Genomic DNA, 16,885 nt, shown 5'->3' with positions numbered 1-16,885 from the left:
TGGATTGAGAACAGTGTTGGGGAGAAGGACTTGGGGTGTAGGTGGACAAGAAATTCAACGTGACCCAGCACTGTGTGCTTGCAGCCACAAAGCCAAACATATCCCAGGCTGCAGAAGTGGGTCCAGCAGGTTCAGGGAAGTGATTTTCTCAACCTGAGCTCTGCTCTGGTGAGACCCCACCAGGGGTACAGCATTCAGCTTTGGGGTCCCCAATATAAGGAGGGTAGGAACCTGTTGAACTGAGTCCAGAGGAGGGCCATGAAGATGATCAGAGGGCTGGAGCACCTCTGCAGTGGAGAGGCTGAAAGAATCAAGATTGCTCAGCCTGGAAAGGGCTCAGAGGACACCTTCCAGTGACTCTCCAGTACCTAAAGGGTACTGAGACAAGTACCCTTGTCTTAGAGACAAGAGAGTTGGAGAGGGACTACAGATGCATATCTAAATTCAGCTACATGAAGGAAAGGTAATAAATGCCATGATGAAAGAATTTCATCCTTTTCCCCTGTTGTATTGCACCAAATAGTTTATTTAGTTGTTGTTTGCACTGGATGATGGGGAATACTGCATTCCCCCATGACTAGGGGTGTGCTTTCTTGAGGAGACATATATATCCTATCTGCTGCTGAGTAGTGCGTATCCAGAATCCTACACTGAGGATGTAAAGTCAAGGAATCAGAAAGAAACTGCAACACTGACACTGATGATACTGCAACAGGAAATTTGAAAGCATGACAATATTTATGGAAGAAAGATAAGTATTCTAAGCATTATGTTTAAGTCACACCTGCAGAAAAATGGTGGCAATGTTCAATAAAATTGTGTTTAGAAATAAGCGGGTTGATGTGTTTTTATCTCAAAAGAATGATAATGTCTTTTCCAGTCCATTATGAATGTAAAAATAAAAAAAGCATCCCAAGCAGCATTATTATTTCTGGTAGGATTCCCTAAGGACTAGTATCAGCCAATGATGATAACAATTCCCTTCAATTCTCTGGAAGTAAATTTGAAAAAAACCACTCCTGATAAAATTTTCTGATGACACAAATATTGGCAACATGGTAAATTGATGAGCAAGACGTAGTAATCACAAGGGTTATTGAAAGTACTTCATAACTCTGACCATTCAAAGAAATGGCTTTAGCACAGCTAAATGCACAAGTTATGTTTTTAAGGAATGAGCAACAGCTTCTGAAAAAAAAAATCTGAGAGATATCAAAAACACAAAATAACAACCTGAGCTCCCATGATAAACTTGTGACAAAAAAGCTTATTTTGATCTTTTGCTGTGTAAGAAGAATAAGGAAATATGGCTGAAATAGATATCAGGATATGGAAGTCATTCTTGTAAGTATATTTTAAAAGTGATATTGAAAAGGCTTTCATGAATGAAAAAAAAAAACCCCAAACCCAAAATTTAACAAAAATTAATCCAACAAGGAAAAAAAAATGTCTTTCAGTCAAAACCTTAATAACCTTAACCCATTTAATTTACATATATCAGCCAAAAATATAGATGACAGAAATTTTAAGGATAATGAATTTTTCCAATTGTGCAACAATGTTTCAGCAGCTAAGAGGGGTTCTTTGGCTCCTGGCATTCTCTGTTCAAAACTGAATAAGTATTCAGTATTCAAAAGCCTGTTGTAGCTGAATACATGCTACCAAACACTTGCAAGGCTGAGGATATACCAACACCCACTGGTCCCCTCCAATTTGAAAGTATGGGCACTTAAGAGCCCTAATCCTACTGAGCCAAACTCAAAATATTTGCTGTAAATCCGATGCAAAAAGTAAAAAAAAAAAAAATGCTGTAAAACTGCCTCAATAGTTATTTGTATGGAATAGCTTTTACTGCAGGTTGATAAAATGTGCTTTATAAAAGAATAATTACAGGACCACAGTAATAGCTTTGTCTGTGTCATTATTAAATCCATTACTTTAGTAATGAAATTAGAAATTTTCTTGAAAGAAAAAAATAATCCACAGAACTCCTCAGCCTCTCTATCTTTTATCTTGTCCTCTTGTTTCAGAATCTAGATTTTTTTCCTCCTCATTGTAGATGTTATTATTTGAAATGTATATTGTAGATGTTATTATTTGAAATGTATTTCATACAGCTGGTTTATTATTTGGCATTTTCTTCCAGCTTTATATCTGTTCCTTCTTCCCTTTTTTAATTAAAAGGATTTATTAGCATCTGTAGGCATATAAAGTTATTTATCCTCTGAAACAGATTCTAGACCTTATCTTTACATAGTAGAAGTAAATATTACAAAATTTCAGTATATTAGGCTTTTCTTTTATGGAAAAAAAAATCTAAAACCAGGAATGTATGGTGAAAATGTGCATGGATCCAAATATGGAATTTTTCCATCATAAGATTAAGAGCCTCAGTTCTCTTACATTCTTAAAAGCTGGAAAAGGAGACAACTGCTTGTGAAATATCCTTATGATATATATCCAAGCCTGAAATTCCTTTTGAAACATAGAAATATAAATTATCACTTCATCTCACAAAGCTAATAATTTATAAGTGGCAGTGTTTCTTTTTTCATCACATTTTTATTGGAAATAGTGGTTTTTTTATGATTTCTTCTAAGCTAAGTGTTCTCAGTAGATGCACAAAGGATCAGTTTCCTCCTGTGATTTCAGATTTGGACTTTTTTTTCCAGTATCACCAGACTTAAAGTCAATTGTAGGTATGACACAAAAATGGAAACACTGTCCTCTCTGAGATGTTGCCATTTATGTGTACAGGACCGAAGGCTTTGAAGAAACTTGATTAGGAGAACTCAGGATCTTTAAGGAACTAAACCATAAGCAGTGAGGTTTTCAAGCCACATAGGTCAACACACATTTACTCTAAGTTCTTGATTTGTATCTAGCCTTGTGTTATTTTAGGTGCATCAAGACTCTGCTTCTATTGGAAACAGAATAAAATGAGAGGTTTAGAGGCAAATCCCTGGATTATACTGTTAATAAGAAAATTTTCCCAATCTACTTTTTGGAATTTTTCTTATAAACATTTCAAGTTATGTATATGTATCTCTGTCCTTTGCTTAACCTCTAACCTTCTGCATGTCTTCAATTATTTAAATGTTTTCTTGCTTCCTCACCCCAAATCTGGACACTAGAAGAGTCTGAGGAAGCACAAGAGCCATAAATTCTTAGTTCACAGGAAGGAGTTACAAGATAACGTTCCCTACTAGGTTTCTCACTTTATTTAGTTATGTGGTACTAAAAAATCAATTATTCTTATGAAGTTCTAAGAAAGAATTTCCTTAAATGAAAAGAAGTTGTGACTGACAAATAAATATAATTCTGAATTAAAACAGATTCTTCAGACACACCAGATGCCAGTGCTGACTGGTTTTGATGGAAACATGACATGCTAAGACACCCCAGCATGAATGCTTTCTCTGTGTCTTTAACCAGATTTTGTATGAATATAAATCTCAGTCTACCACATAGTTTGGGGTGTAAAGTTTATGGCATACAGAAGTGTATTACATACAGCAGAAAAAAGTTTCTCCAATACTATTTTGCATTACCTGTTTAACTCTACATTCAAACATACAGTTTCCTTCTTTTCTTAAATACTGAGAGCATTGTGCACACATGTATCTAAGCTCCCTGCTGGCATAGTGATAACCTGCAGAGAGATATTTACTTAATGCTACACTGAGCAGATGAAACACTCTAGACAATAACAGCTTCTCCTTTTGGATGTAAACAGGAAAAAAATCTTGTAAGTGGTCTGTACTCTTCAGAAACTCTTTTTCTATATTTGGACAGACTGCAACAATTTTCTCTTGTAAATGATTTAGGTTTCATAAGTGGTTCAATGCAACTTTGCCTATTTTCTTCAAAACAGGAAGGAAAAAAATGCTCTCATATTTAATGCATATGTTGAATATGAGGAAATAGGATATAAGTAATAAAGTTTAGGGAACTGTACACAATTCCCTCTGTTCCTTCAAGATTTCAGATAAAACTAAATATATATTTTAATTTTCTTTTATCATGAAAGAATCCAAATTTTTCTGGAGGTGAAAGTCAGATGAACTTCAAGAAACAATGTTTGACCTTGAGCAAAATTCAAAATTTTATTCAGGATTCTAATTTCAAGAAGACCTAGGCAGTATTATCCTTAAAGGAAAATGAACAGAATACATTACTAGAAACAGGGAGAGGGTTTTGTTGTTGTTGTTGTTTTGTTTGCTTTTTTTGTTTGTTTTGTTGGGGTTTTTTTGTTTGGGGTTTTTTGGTTGTTTTTTCTACAAAGAACTAAAAAAGAAAAGCAGTACTAAGTATCAGTGTAAAGGTAGTTTTTATATAAAACATCTGTCAATGAGCAGTAAAAAAATCCAGCTCCACTGAAATTAATGGTCAAATTCCCAACTAAATATTCCTAGCAAAGAATACCAAAATTTCACTCTTAATAAAGAGAGAAAATCTTAATTGGAAGTGTTAAAAAACACCAAACCCAAAACATAGATTATGTAGGAGGAAGTTACTTGAACCTTTTAAGAAGCTGAATTTAGGGTCCCTCTAATTCCCTTCTCTAGCAAATTAAAATGCACCCAAATTATGAATTAGATCCAATCTTTGTATGATTTTGAATAGCTTTTTAAGGACCTTTATGGAGGCACAGTTTCTATTAAAGTGAGTAAAAAATTGAGAGTTCCCGGCACCTTTTCTCTTTTTGTCTGAATAAAACATGGTGCTTGGGTGTCTTTCCAGAAATTCTATCTGTTTCAATGCATTATATGATTTCAATGTACTTTTGCAATCTGTTTATCATATGCAATGTATTTTGCTCTTAATTTTTCTTAATATTTCATAACCTCGTCTATCACAGAAAGAACATGTCAGACTATTTTTCTTGATATGATAAAAGACTGAGAGTTTATCAGACTGGTTATTTTCCAGTTCAGATATGTTTTTCTCCTTTCAGTGTTTAGCAATTTTGTTCCCTAAAATATCCTCGTGGTACCAGTAAATCTTTCAGGGCACAGCGGAAAATAGGCTCAGATGGAACCTTTTGTGTTTCACTTTGTGCCTATTGCCTCTGTCACTTGGCATTGCTGAAAAGACCCTGAGTCCAACATCCATGCATCCTCCCTTCAGGAGGAGGGTATTTATGAGGGGAATTCTTATAAACAGACATAAATACCTCCAGGTATTTATGTCTGTTTATAAGAATTCCCCTCAGTCTTGTCTTATCCAGACTGAAAATTCACAGCTCTCAGTCTTTCCTCATAAAAGAGATGCTTCAGTCCCTGGTGGCAACAATCCTCCTAATGCAGCCTTGGACACCACTGGTCTTCTGTGCCACAAGGATGTGTGATTACTGACCCATGGTGGCACATGGAAAATTCCATGTTTTTTTGATGGAGAACTTAATTATTCTGAAAATTCATGATTGTTCATTTGCATTCAATTACTGAAAAAGATATAAACAGGTAGCTTTGATCCTCCTAGCTTTCTAAGTGGAGGTTTGCCTACTGAAGATGACTGCACTACATGTCTCAACAGCACTGTTCTCTCTACCTCATTCTTTTCTTGCCTCTTTTCTGGTTCCTTAAGTTGAACACCTCCAACAAGACATGTCTTGTCTCTGTGACTGGGAAATTATACATCACATACATCATTTTATGTCTGTTTTCTCAGCAGTAGTCATATACACACTGCCACCTCAAGTTACAGGAACTGCGGCTGCACCCTGTGGATACCTGTGACTTGGACTGTATAAAAGTGGCACTTCCAGAAGAAAGACTCTGGGACCCCCATCACCGAGAAGATCAAGGTGAAAAAGGAGCTATAGGGGTATGCTATCTTTGCTTAATCTCTCTTTTTCACTCACTGTCTTTCTTTTCCCTTCCCTTCCCTGCCTCTCCTGTTGCTTTCTCTCAACACTTTTACTGTTAAATTAAGTATGTGATATTGACTTCTGCATGTGGTGTTATTTGAACCTTAATTCAGGCAGAGGCACCTCTTATAATCGGATCATAACAGTGGTGAGATTTGTTTTATCTGTAGTTATATGCATTGCCTGTGGCATGGTTAAACACATCAGGAAAAAAATTATTGGGTTTCTGCTACAGAAGAAACCTAGTGTATTTTTCAGCAAATGGAAGGGGGATGAGCTCATGCTCATTCATGTGAAGAATGGCTTCCCAAGATCTATTTAAAAAATATAATGGAAATAGGACTTTGTAGAGCAACCCCAAGAATAGTAATAATTTTTTTTGGTCATAGCCCAGTTTTCATGCATTTAATTCCTGAAGTTCAAATCATACTTCAGACTGTGCATATGTAGTTTTTATTAACATCACTGGAAACTGAAAATTCAGTGTAAAGGTTCAGTACACCCATAAGTTGCATCTTTAGGTATAAACATGGTTGAAGGCAGAAAACAAGGCAGACCAGTCCATAAATTCCTGGATGTATACAGGCTTAAAAACCCCATTGGAAATGGTCTGTTTTGCACATCTGTGAATTGGTCTACGCACAAACATGGATTAGATATACCAAAGACATAGGCTAGTTGCAATGGGCAGATTGCTTCTATTTACTTTTAATATTGGACTCATTTCATCTTCATCTGAGTTTTCACCATGTCTAGTCACAATCACCGAGGTCTGTCAATAGAGAGCAGGATTGCCTCAATGTTATTTAAGCCAAATCCTACTTCTGGAATTGTCCTTGACATGACTCTGAAAACTTAGCTGGTGTCCCATCTATGCTTCCTATTCCTTCCTCAAGACCGGGATTCCAGAAGAAAGGCTGATAATAATTTCATTAAACATAATTAATAATTAGATAATTAGAGATAGAGATTAAATTGATATCTTCTCTTTCATAAGGCAAATTTAAAGTTACTTAGAATTTAGTTGTGTGCCATCAGAGGATAATTTCATCTGGTATGGATTTATGGATGAGGACCTTTAGCTTTCAAATCCAGTTATGAGATTGTTTTGTTTTGAGATGCCATGCTAGCCATGTAATTTTTTATTTTCTACAGGAACACAACCTATAATGGCTTTTTTTCCTACTTTTGAAAGTATTTCAAATTCCTTTGTCCTAGCAGTGCACAAATCACTTAAACAGAGAACAAATTTTACTTATCCACTTTATTACTGCTTTCATTCCCAAGAACAGTTTCATGTGGTTTGGAATACAACACAACATGATTTCAAAAAACTTAGCTCTAGTCTAACAAATTTATTTTTTAAATCTTAGCTACAATCAAAAACATGAGATGGATGTTATTACCTTATGACATCCAAACTTCTACACTTTATTCTGAACCAACTTGTAATATAAAAGATAGGAAAGAAGAAGCCTATTTAAATAGTATTTCTACTTTATAAGCAACTTATATTTTTCATTTACATATCCAGATATAAATAATGGCCCCTTAGCCTACCTTAGATTAAGAAATAATTTATTGTTTAAGGGAGAGTTTATTGATGCATGTTGCTGAATTTAAAATTTTAACAGTCATTGATACCAATAGGAATTATATTAATCTCTAATAAGCAGACACACAGAATGAAATTCTATTACTTCCTCGTTAATGCATTACATTTGTAGTCTAGAATATTTAAATGTTTACTACTTTTATTTAATAAAGATAACATACTATCTGCAAATATAAAAACTGTGCAAAGTATAACTGCTCTTTCCTTTTTATTACTTGGGAAAAGAAATATAAAAATAATACTCAAGAAATGAAGAACTGAATGCATAATACATTTCATATTTGCAAATAATTTGAAATAACACTTGAAACTGTCCAAAACTCATTTTTATACCATATACTCTAAGAAATTGTTCCAGGTCACTTTCATGAAATTGTATGTGTCAGTGAAAATATTCTGTTAAAATTTTACTTTTAAATGTGTTTACTTTTAGCTTCTAGATCATTTTGCATTTCACATTGAATTTTTCTTCTAACACAAAACATTAAAATTCCAAATGTAGATTTGTAGGCTTCTTACACAGTTTGACATTCACATGGTAAAATCCCTATGCTTTATTTTGAAAATTGATACTCTACTTTTAATACATTTTTTTTTAAATTGACATATATTAAATCATGAAGTAATTAAATGCAGTATCTAGTTCAGGTGTGCAGAAATTTTAGATTTATTTTTTTTGTCCCTATGAATAAATAAATCCTATTAAATATATATTTTTTTATGTTTCATCTTCTAACATGTTTTAATAATATTGACACTATAGTCATATAATGGCCATGCTGAAGTCCAACTAGTAATATTAACTTATGTTATTTTAAGGAAATCTTCACCCTGGAATCCTAGAACTCTACTAATAATTGGAGGAACTCTATTTATCTAACAAGAAACAGAATTCTTAATAAATTCAAGATACTAGGATTACTGGTGTCTTTAATTTGTTGATTGCTGTTTCTTTTTCCTTGTCATGTATATGAGCAAGGTGGTGGCAATTTTGATGTTCTGCTGCAATATTTTTAGTTTGGTATGTGAATGTTGTCATTAAAAGAACAGGCACTATTATAAATGACAGTCATTTTTCAATTTCCAAAGAACTGAGAACATAGTATTTGGTACTTACATTCCAACTTCAAAATGAATCAGATGTTGTAGCTATATTTGCAATGCAGTCGACACATGACTAATAGTCCAAACACAGTCTAATGGTAACTTAAATCCAATACTTCTGACACGAGACCTGTGAAAAAGCAGGTTTTTGAATTTAGGAAGATATGTGCAGCTGTCACAAGGCTGTTAATTTGTATTACTTTTACTGTGCATTTACTTAATATTACATCTACCCTTTGATGGTAAGTGAAATATGTACATGCAATCATATTTTACTCTCATTATTCTGAAAAAGGCATCTGTTGTAAATTTTTATATTGGAAATTTTTCTCCCCAGTACATCCCTGGGTAAGAAACTCAGATTCAACTGACTTCAGTTAGATTTTTATTATATGTCTGGCACACATTTAAAATATTGAAGCATTGACAAAGAACTGACAAAAAGATATTTTGAGATGATAATAGCATAATCATAGAATCATTTAGGTTATAAAATCCTCTAAGAGTACTTTGTTAACCAATAAACTCTCACAGTCAAGTCACCACTAAACCATGTCCCCAAGTCCCACATGCACACATTTAAAATACCTGCAGGGGTGGTAACTCAACCACTTCCGTGGGCACCCAATTACAGTGCCAGACAAACCTTTCCACTGCACAAGAAGTCATTCTTATATCCAGTCTAAACCTCCCCTGGTGCAACCTGAGGGCATTTCATTTTGTTATTGGAGAGAAGAGACAGACACTCACCTGAGTAAGACCTCCTTCTAGGTTGTTGTTGAGCCTCCTTTTCTCCAGGCTCCAGTGGAAAAAAACTCCAGTTCCATCAGCTATTTTCATAAGACTTGTGCTCCACGCCTAGTCTTCTTCTCTGCCAGTGCATCTATTGGCACATGGGGATGACCTGTTCCCATGCATTTAACATTTCCTTGAAGAATGCCAAGCCCTCCTGGACTTCTTTGCCCTTCAGAACTGCCACTCAAGGGACACTGTCAATCAGCCTCCTGAACAAGTTAAGTCTGCCCTTCCAAAGTCCAAGGTGCCAGTTTTGCAGACCCCACCTCCTTACTCTTCTGCAGGTGGAACACTCTATTATTTAGTGATTGCCATGATCAAGACAACCTCCAAGCACCCCATCATCCACCAGTCCTTCTCTATTCACAAACAGATCCAGTGGAGCCCATTTCCTAGCTGACTCACCAGTTGTATGTGTTCCACACGTTCCAGGAGCCTTCTAGATTGTTTTCTCTCTGCTGCATTGTATTTTCAGCAGACATCTGGTGAGCTGAAGTCTCCCATGAGAAAAAGGACCAGTGATCACGAGACTTCTTCCAACTGCTTATAGACTATTTTTGTCTGACTCTTCATCGTGGTTGGGTGGTCTATAACAGACTCCCACCTGGATGTCTGTGTTGTTGTCTTCCCCCTGATTCTTAACCATAAACACTCAGTCTTATCATAACATGGAGCTCCAGACAGTCATACCCCTCCTTACCATACAGGACCACCCCACTACCTCTCCTTCCTTTCCTACCCCTTCTGCAGATTTTACAGCCATCTATTGCTGTGGTCTAGTTGTGTGTACCTTTGCACCACATTTCCATGATGGTAACTCTGTCCCAGCTTTCCTGCAGCACACTGGCTTCCAGCTCCTCCTGTTTGTTGCCTGAGCTGTGTGTTTTGGTGTAGATGTGCTTCAGTTGGGCTACAGATGTCATCACCATGTTTCTGGAGAGACAAGCCCTAATTTCTTTGTGGCCACTCTCAGACAGTTCTAAGATATGAATAACCCTTGTATTTCTGCTGTGGCATGGATCTCCATCCAAGGAATGTAACAGAGTAGGAAGTCTTCTCTTCACATCTTCAACCTGCACTGCTGGGAGAAAGCAGGTTTCAGAGCTAACTCTGTGTAATAAGCATATTCCAAAAAAAAAATTCTTTTGATTTGCATGCAATATATAACTTCCCTACCAGAACTCATTTTAGAAATTGTTTAATAAGGGACACAGTAGCTCTTCAGCAATATAAATCATTCATTGTGGCAAAAATCAGCTGGTTCACTTATATCTTGAAGTGACTTTCTACCATTTCTTTACAACGTCTGCCAAGATTGTCTTCAGCTCTTCAAAACATCCAACACCTGAAGGTTAACTGCTCTGTTATTTTATCTTCAAATGAATAATATCTTAGTGGTGTAACAGGTAAATCAATTTGCTTCTAATCACACTTGTCACAGACACATATACTGTCCATACTGTGATGAATGGAAAGTTCATCAGGGAAGGGTATTTGGTAGCTTCAGGCTGAAAAATTGTACGGCATAATTTTGATACCAAAATTCTGAACATACTCATCACAAGTGTCTGTTACCATTACTGAAATTAAACTTTTTGACAAAAAACACTGTAATGTAACTGTGCCTTACGACAGCTTTTCACATCTTTTTCATTTTAAAAGAAGACAAAATCAATGCATATTAGAAAAGCAAGGAAAGAAAGAAAATTTCAACTTCTTCTGTACTCCTAGTCTGTTACATTTATAGTTTCACTGAACTGTTTCCTCCACATAGTAATAAATAACAGAATGAGCTATTTAATAAGTATTTTAAACTACACCAGCTATATACTCAAACCAATTCAGTCGTACTCTGATTACAGGAATCATCTACTAGTAAAACCTCATACTAAGAAAATGAACTTCCTCTGATATCTGTTGCAATTGTGTTTGTAGACAACATACTCCTCATGGGGGATATGTGAGCAAACAGATGCAGCATTTTTTAGAATTTGCTTCCTTTCCAAAGGCATTTTTCATGTAAGTCACTACAATTTTCATTACATGTATGTTTTCTGAAATGAAAAAAAAACCATATTATTTCTGAGGTGAACTATCAAAAGCAATCATCTTGTGTAAGAATTCTTCATGGCTTATTTTTTTGGCCAAGACAAACTGGAAGACCTCCTAATTTTCCTTTCAAACCTTTGGTTATATGAGCATTACTCTTTCAAGTAAACAAAAACACATTAAACATTTATATATGCAAACACATATGCCAAGAGCAGGAATGAAATCTACTGCAAAACTTAGTAAAACTAGCTGGTGTTTTTTTTAAAACTAAAAAGTAAATATTGTAATTTTTTAAAAAAATTAAATTTCCATATCAGATGTTGCCACCAACTTGCTTACACTTCCATCACTGTTTGCTTATTTAAATAATCTGAGCCATCAGTGAAATAAACCTATTTACACTAGTAAAAACTGTTAGAAGCAAACAAATAAATATGGAATGTGTATGTGTGCACATATGTGACTGTGTGTGTATTGAGTAGATGTGTTATGGCAAAGGTGAGTAAGAGTAATCACATAATCAAAAATCAGTTTATCTTGCAAGGAATCTCTGGAGAATATTAAGTCCAACCCCTTTGCTCAAGCATGGACACCTAAAACAGGTTACCCAGGATCATTTTTAGCCATCCCTAAAATGCTTTCAAGATGAAGATTTTGCACCCTCTTTAACAAACCTCTTTAGGTGTTTCACAGCTGTTTAAAAATAAATTTTTATTTTTTAGTTTCTTTATAAATATAATTTCTTGTATTTCAGTTTGTGCCCGTTGATTGCTTCTTTGCTTTGTGTGGGTGCTACTCACAGGAGCCTGGCTCCCACATCTCTACCATCACATATTTACACACACTTCTGAACCTTCTTCAGGAAGGACAGACCCAGACCAGCAAGGTCTTGTATGCTAAAGAAACTTTCCTGTCCAACCATATAGAAGCCATTCTGGCAGCTTTTGGGAGCTGAGGAGTGCTAGACTTGCCTCCTTACAGACACCACACCCACATCATCAGAGAGAGTTTCCTTACTGGCTCAACCCCAGGTTTCCCATAGTAGAGTCTCAGATGTCTCAATTCTTAAATTTTTTTCATTTTGATGCAATAACTAAATAACAAAGTAACAGCTTAAACTGGTGCCTCCAATGAGGAGCCCAGAGCAAAGGAAACCCTGGGCTTTTAACAGATTGAAAGCAGTTTGGTGGAGAAGGGATTGAGGTACTGGTAGATTAAAGTTTGGACATAAGCCAGCAAGGCCAATTGCAGTCTAGAAAGCCAAGTAGATTCTGGGCTACAGAAAAGTGGCATGGAGAGAAGGTAGGGGAAAGTAACTTTGCCATCTACTCTGTCTTCTAAGAACCCACCTGGAAGACTGTGCACAGCTCAGGGGTCTACAGAATGAGAGACACAAACATGTTAAAGCAGATCCAGAGGAGGACCATGGAAATGATTAGAGAGCTAATAGCACCTCTCCTATGAACACAGTATGAGGGAATTGAGGTTGTTTGGCCTGGAGAAGAGAAGGCTCTGGGGAGACCTCAATGTATCATGGAATAGTAGAATTATAGAATCACAGAATCACATAATGGTCTGAGTTGGAAAGGACCCTGAAGGTCCTAGGATCTAGTTCAAACCTGCTGTCATGGTCAGGAACACCTTTCACCAGACCAAATTTCTCTAAGTCACATCCAACCTGGCTTTGAATTCTTCCAGTAACAAGGCACCCATAATTTTTTCTGGACAACCTGTTCTAGTGACTCACTACCCTCACAGTAAAGAATTTCTTTCTAATGTCTAATCTGTCTCAAGCCTTTCCTCCTTGTCTTTTCACTGCAGGCCTTTGTTAAAAGTCTCTCCAGCTCTCTTGTAGCCCCCCTTAGTTAGTTGAAGGTTATTCTAGAGTTTCCTCTTCCAGACTGAATAACCAACTGTCTCAGCATGTCTCCACAGTAGACATGCTCCATTCCGCTAATGATCTTGGTGGCCCTTCTCTAGACTGACTGCAGCAGCCCATGTCCTTGCTGTGATGGGGACCCCAGAGGTGGATGCAGCACTCCAAGTCTTATGAGAGCAGAGCAGAGGGGCAGAATCACTTTGCTTGCCCTGCTGGCCATGCTGTGTGGGATGCAGCCCAAGATATGATTTGATTTCTGGGCTGTTAGCATGCATTGCTGGGTCATGTTAAGCTTTGCATCCACCAACATTTAGCTTTTCAACACTTGAAGAGGGGCTTGAAGAGAACTAGAGAAAGACTTTTTACCAAGTGGGTAGTGAGAGAACATGGGACCATGGTTTTAAGTTGAAAGAGGGTCTATTTATGTTGTACATATGGCTTGGACATCTTTTAAAACAATAGTGGCAAGACACAGGAGAAGGTGAGCCAGAGCTGTTGTGGATGCCCCATCATTGAAAAAGGTCAGGGACAGGCTGAACAGGGCTTTGAGTACCTTGATGTAGTGAAAGAGGTCTCTGCTATTATTTGAACCTAGAAAACAGATTTTGAATTTATCAAAATCCTGAAAACTGCTTGACAACTTATGGGAGTACTAATGCTAGATTTGATTTTTCTGGTTAAATTGCTACCCTAGACTTACACATAGTGAAAGTTAAGAAATAAAAATCTGACTTTAACAAATATAACAGAGAAAAAATATAAGCAGCTTATGAATAATATTAGGATATAGCATCAGGATATCTGATTATCCTATATTATGGGAAATAAGATGAATGTAAAAATGACCCCTGTAGGATGTCACATGTAAATCTATAGGAAGAGGAATATACAGTTCAATACTTTCCAAAATGTTTTTTTTTGTTTGGCAGAACATGGTGAGATTGCTTTAAGGTTCAGAGACTTGGGCTGTTTGATAAATAATGCAAAGGGAAAAAAAAAAAAACGCCTGTCAAATTTAACATATCAGAAGTCCTATTAGGTCCCAAGAAAGAGGGAAATACATACCTCTCCTGGGTCCATTTCTAGCCACAGTATGTTTTACTCTCACAGTATGCTGGCAAGCCTTTTTATATCAACAATAAATGTGTGTTAACATATAGCACAAAGTTCCCAACTAAGAAGTGTGAATGTATCAGAAGTGACAATCTGGAATGTTAATTTTTTTTCTGTTTATGTTCAAAGGACAGAAATAGCCAAATATCAAAGGTCTTGTTTACCTACATAATATGCTGAGCATTGGAATTTCTACCATAAAGATTAAGCCTCATTAGAAATACAGAGAGTGGCTGAAGGAGAAAAAGGAAATAATCTAGGCTGAAAATAACATGATTGCTTTTGTTGGAGTGTTTCAAACTTCACCTAAATGTACAAGAGCTGCTATATTCATTTCAGTACTAGAAAAAATTCTTTGTACTTTCTATGACATGATATTATATGTGGCATAATATCTACATCTGTAAAAGCTCTGTTAAGAAAACATCTGTGAGGCAAGGTTTATTAGTGCAGAGGTGGAACTATTCTTATGCAACTATATTCCTTTTGGGACCAAACAACTGCTTTTTAGGCCAATTAGTTCTGCATCAAGTGGAAGTACCAGCTCAGGTCAGCTCTCCATTACAGGGTTTAAACATGCCTCAAGTCACTACTGAACCTTTCAAGATTTTACCTGATGTCATAAAAACCTTTCCTGTTAGCAATTTATTTAAATTGCAGGGATGAAAGGTCTGCTCTGAAAAATCTGTTCCACTAGTTCTAGCTAGTCAAAAATATTGAATGTTTGAATATCTGCAAGTCCACAAATAGTACAGGTCTATTCCTGCTATTTGTAACACCCAACAGAATATTATTATATCTGAAACCAAGACAATGACTATAGACAAAATTTTGTGCTTTGCACAAAAAAAAGTACAACCCCTCTGATTAAAGAATGAGAAAAGCAGATTCTATAGCTATATATTTTTTTTTCCCTTTTGGTCACCACTTATGGGCAGTGTTACAGTCACAGATCAACAAAAATCTCTTTTGCTTTCAGATGACAGGACTGAGACCAATTTATGACTCAAATTGCCAAAAGCCTTACACAGATCTGCAGCAGGCCTTCTCTTTCTATTTAAAGGTTAATCCAGATCACACCTGAAACTGAGCATGTTATATAAAGGGGTTTATGTGTATTTGACTTAGAGTTACTGCAGTACTGAGAGTAATGCTCATTACAGTAGAATAAGTGCTAGTACTTTGAACAGTCTTTCCTGGGTTGCTCTCTGGGGATGTGTGGAGTAGTATTGTGAGCTTATGAATATAAAAGCAGTCTGTACATAAATTCAAGATACTTTAAGAAAAAGCAGTTTAATCATGGCACAGTATATAATATAATGATCCTCTTAGTTAGACTATAATAAGATAAACTTGAATCATAATCAGAGTTGTACTTGTGGGTGCATTTACAGGACATTTTTGTCACAATATTATGCAAAGTTATGAATTTATTTATCCCTGTGCATGTGATTTGAATAAGGTAAAGATTATGGTCCTGTATACTGAGAAAGATCATTTTACTCATGTGGCAAAAGCTCTCTTAAGGCAGTTTTTTGGTATGATCTATACTAGTTCTTTAAGTTAAGTGTTTACTCTGGAGTTTTTAAATAATATTCAGGATTACAAGAAAAAGAGTTTTCAATAGAAAATTGCTCAAAGAAAGGAATTGTTGAACTAATAACTATAAAGTCAGTAATTTTTCCAGTCTTTCTTTTAATTTGCCTCTTTATCACAGAATTTAAGGTCTCTACTGTGTGCAAACTTATTTTAAAATGTAGCGTCTCTAAATGGTGCCTGATAACTGAGAGGCTATTCTATTATTTAGTAAAAATAAATGATCGTGTAGTTGTCCATATAAATTTTGCAAAATTGTCTGCAGATGTGACAGTTCTGTTTGATGCCACAGTTTCCAAGTGTTGGCCTTTCTAGAACTGCACACCAGAATAGACTGATGTCATTAATAACTGGTTACTGAATATGTGAGGTATTTGGATATTTGCAACACTTTCAGTTTGTAGTTAAGACTTGATTTTAAATATTTTATGATCTTTCATTAATTCAGCTTGCAGCACTGTTGCTGGCTTTTCATTCTTCTGATTCTCTTCCTGTGAATGTTTAGTGCAGTTATTACACTATCAGTTACCAACACTAGATTCACATAATTCCTTTGCTACATCATCAAAGGGAGAAATGAACAAGTACCCTAAGTTTTAGTACTTTGTTTTTGCAGCGCTGTACCCAAATGATTGAGTAATGATCAAGGCAAATATTCAAGCATATTCAAGTGTTGTTTTTATCTAGGATAGAGTAAACTTTTATCATGCTGGATAGCTTCAAAGTCTATGTTTGGGATCATTAAGTGTTTTGGATTTCTGCGAAAACAGTGTTGATAGGGCAGTGATGTTTTCATTACTACTGACCAGCACTTGCCCAAAGTCAAGGCCTTTTCTGCCTCTCACCCCACCTTTGTGGT

This window comes from Serinus canaria, chromosome 1 (genome assembly GCF_022539315.1).
Source record: "Serinus canaria isolate serCan28SL12 chromosome 1, serCan2020, whole genome shotgun sequence".
Taxonomy (NCBI): domain Eukaryota; kingdom Metazoa; phylum Chordata; class Aves; order Passeriformes; family Fringillidae; genus Serinus; species Serinus canaria.
The sequence above is the reverse complement of the archived record's forward strand: the minus strand, read 5'-3'. Positions refer to the sequence as shown.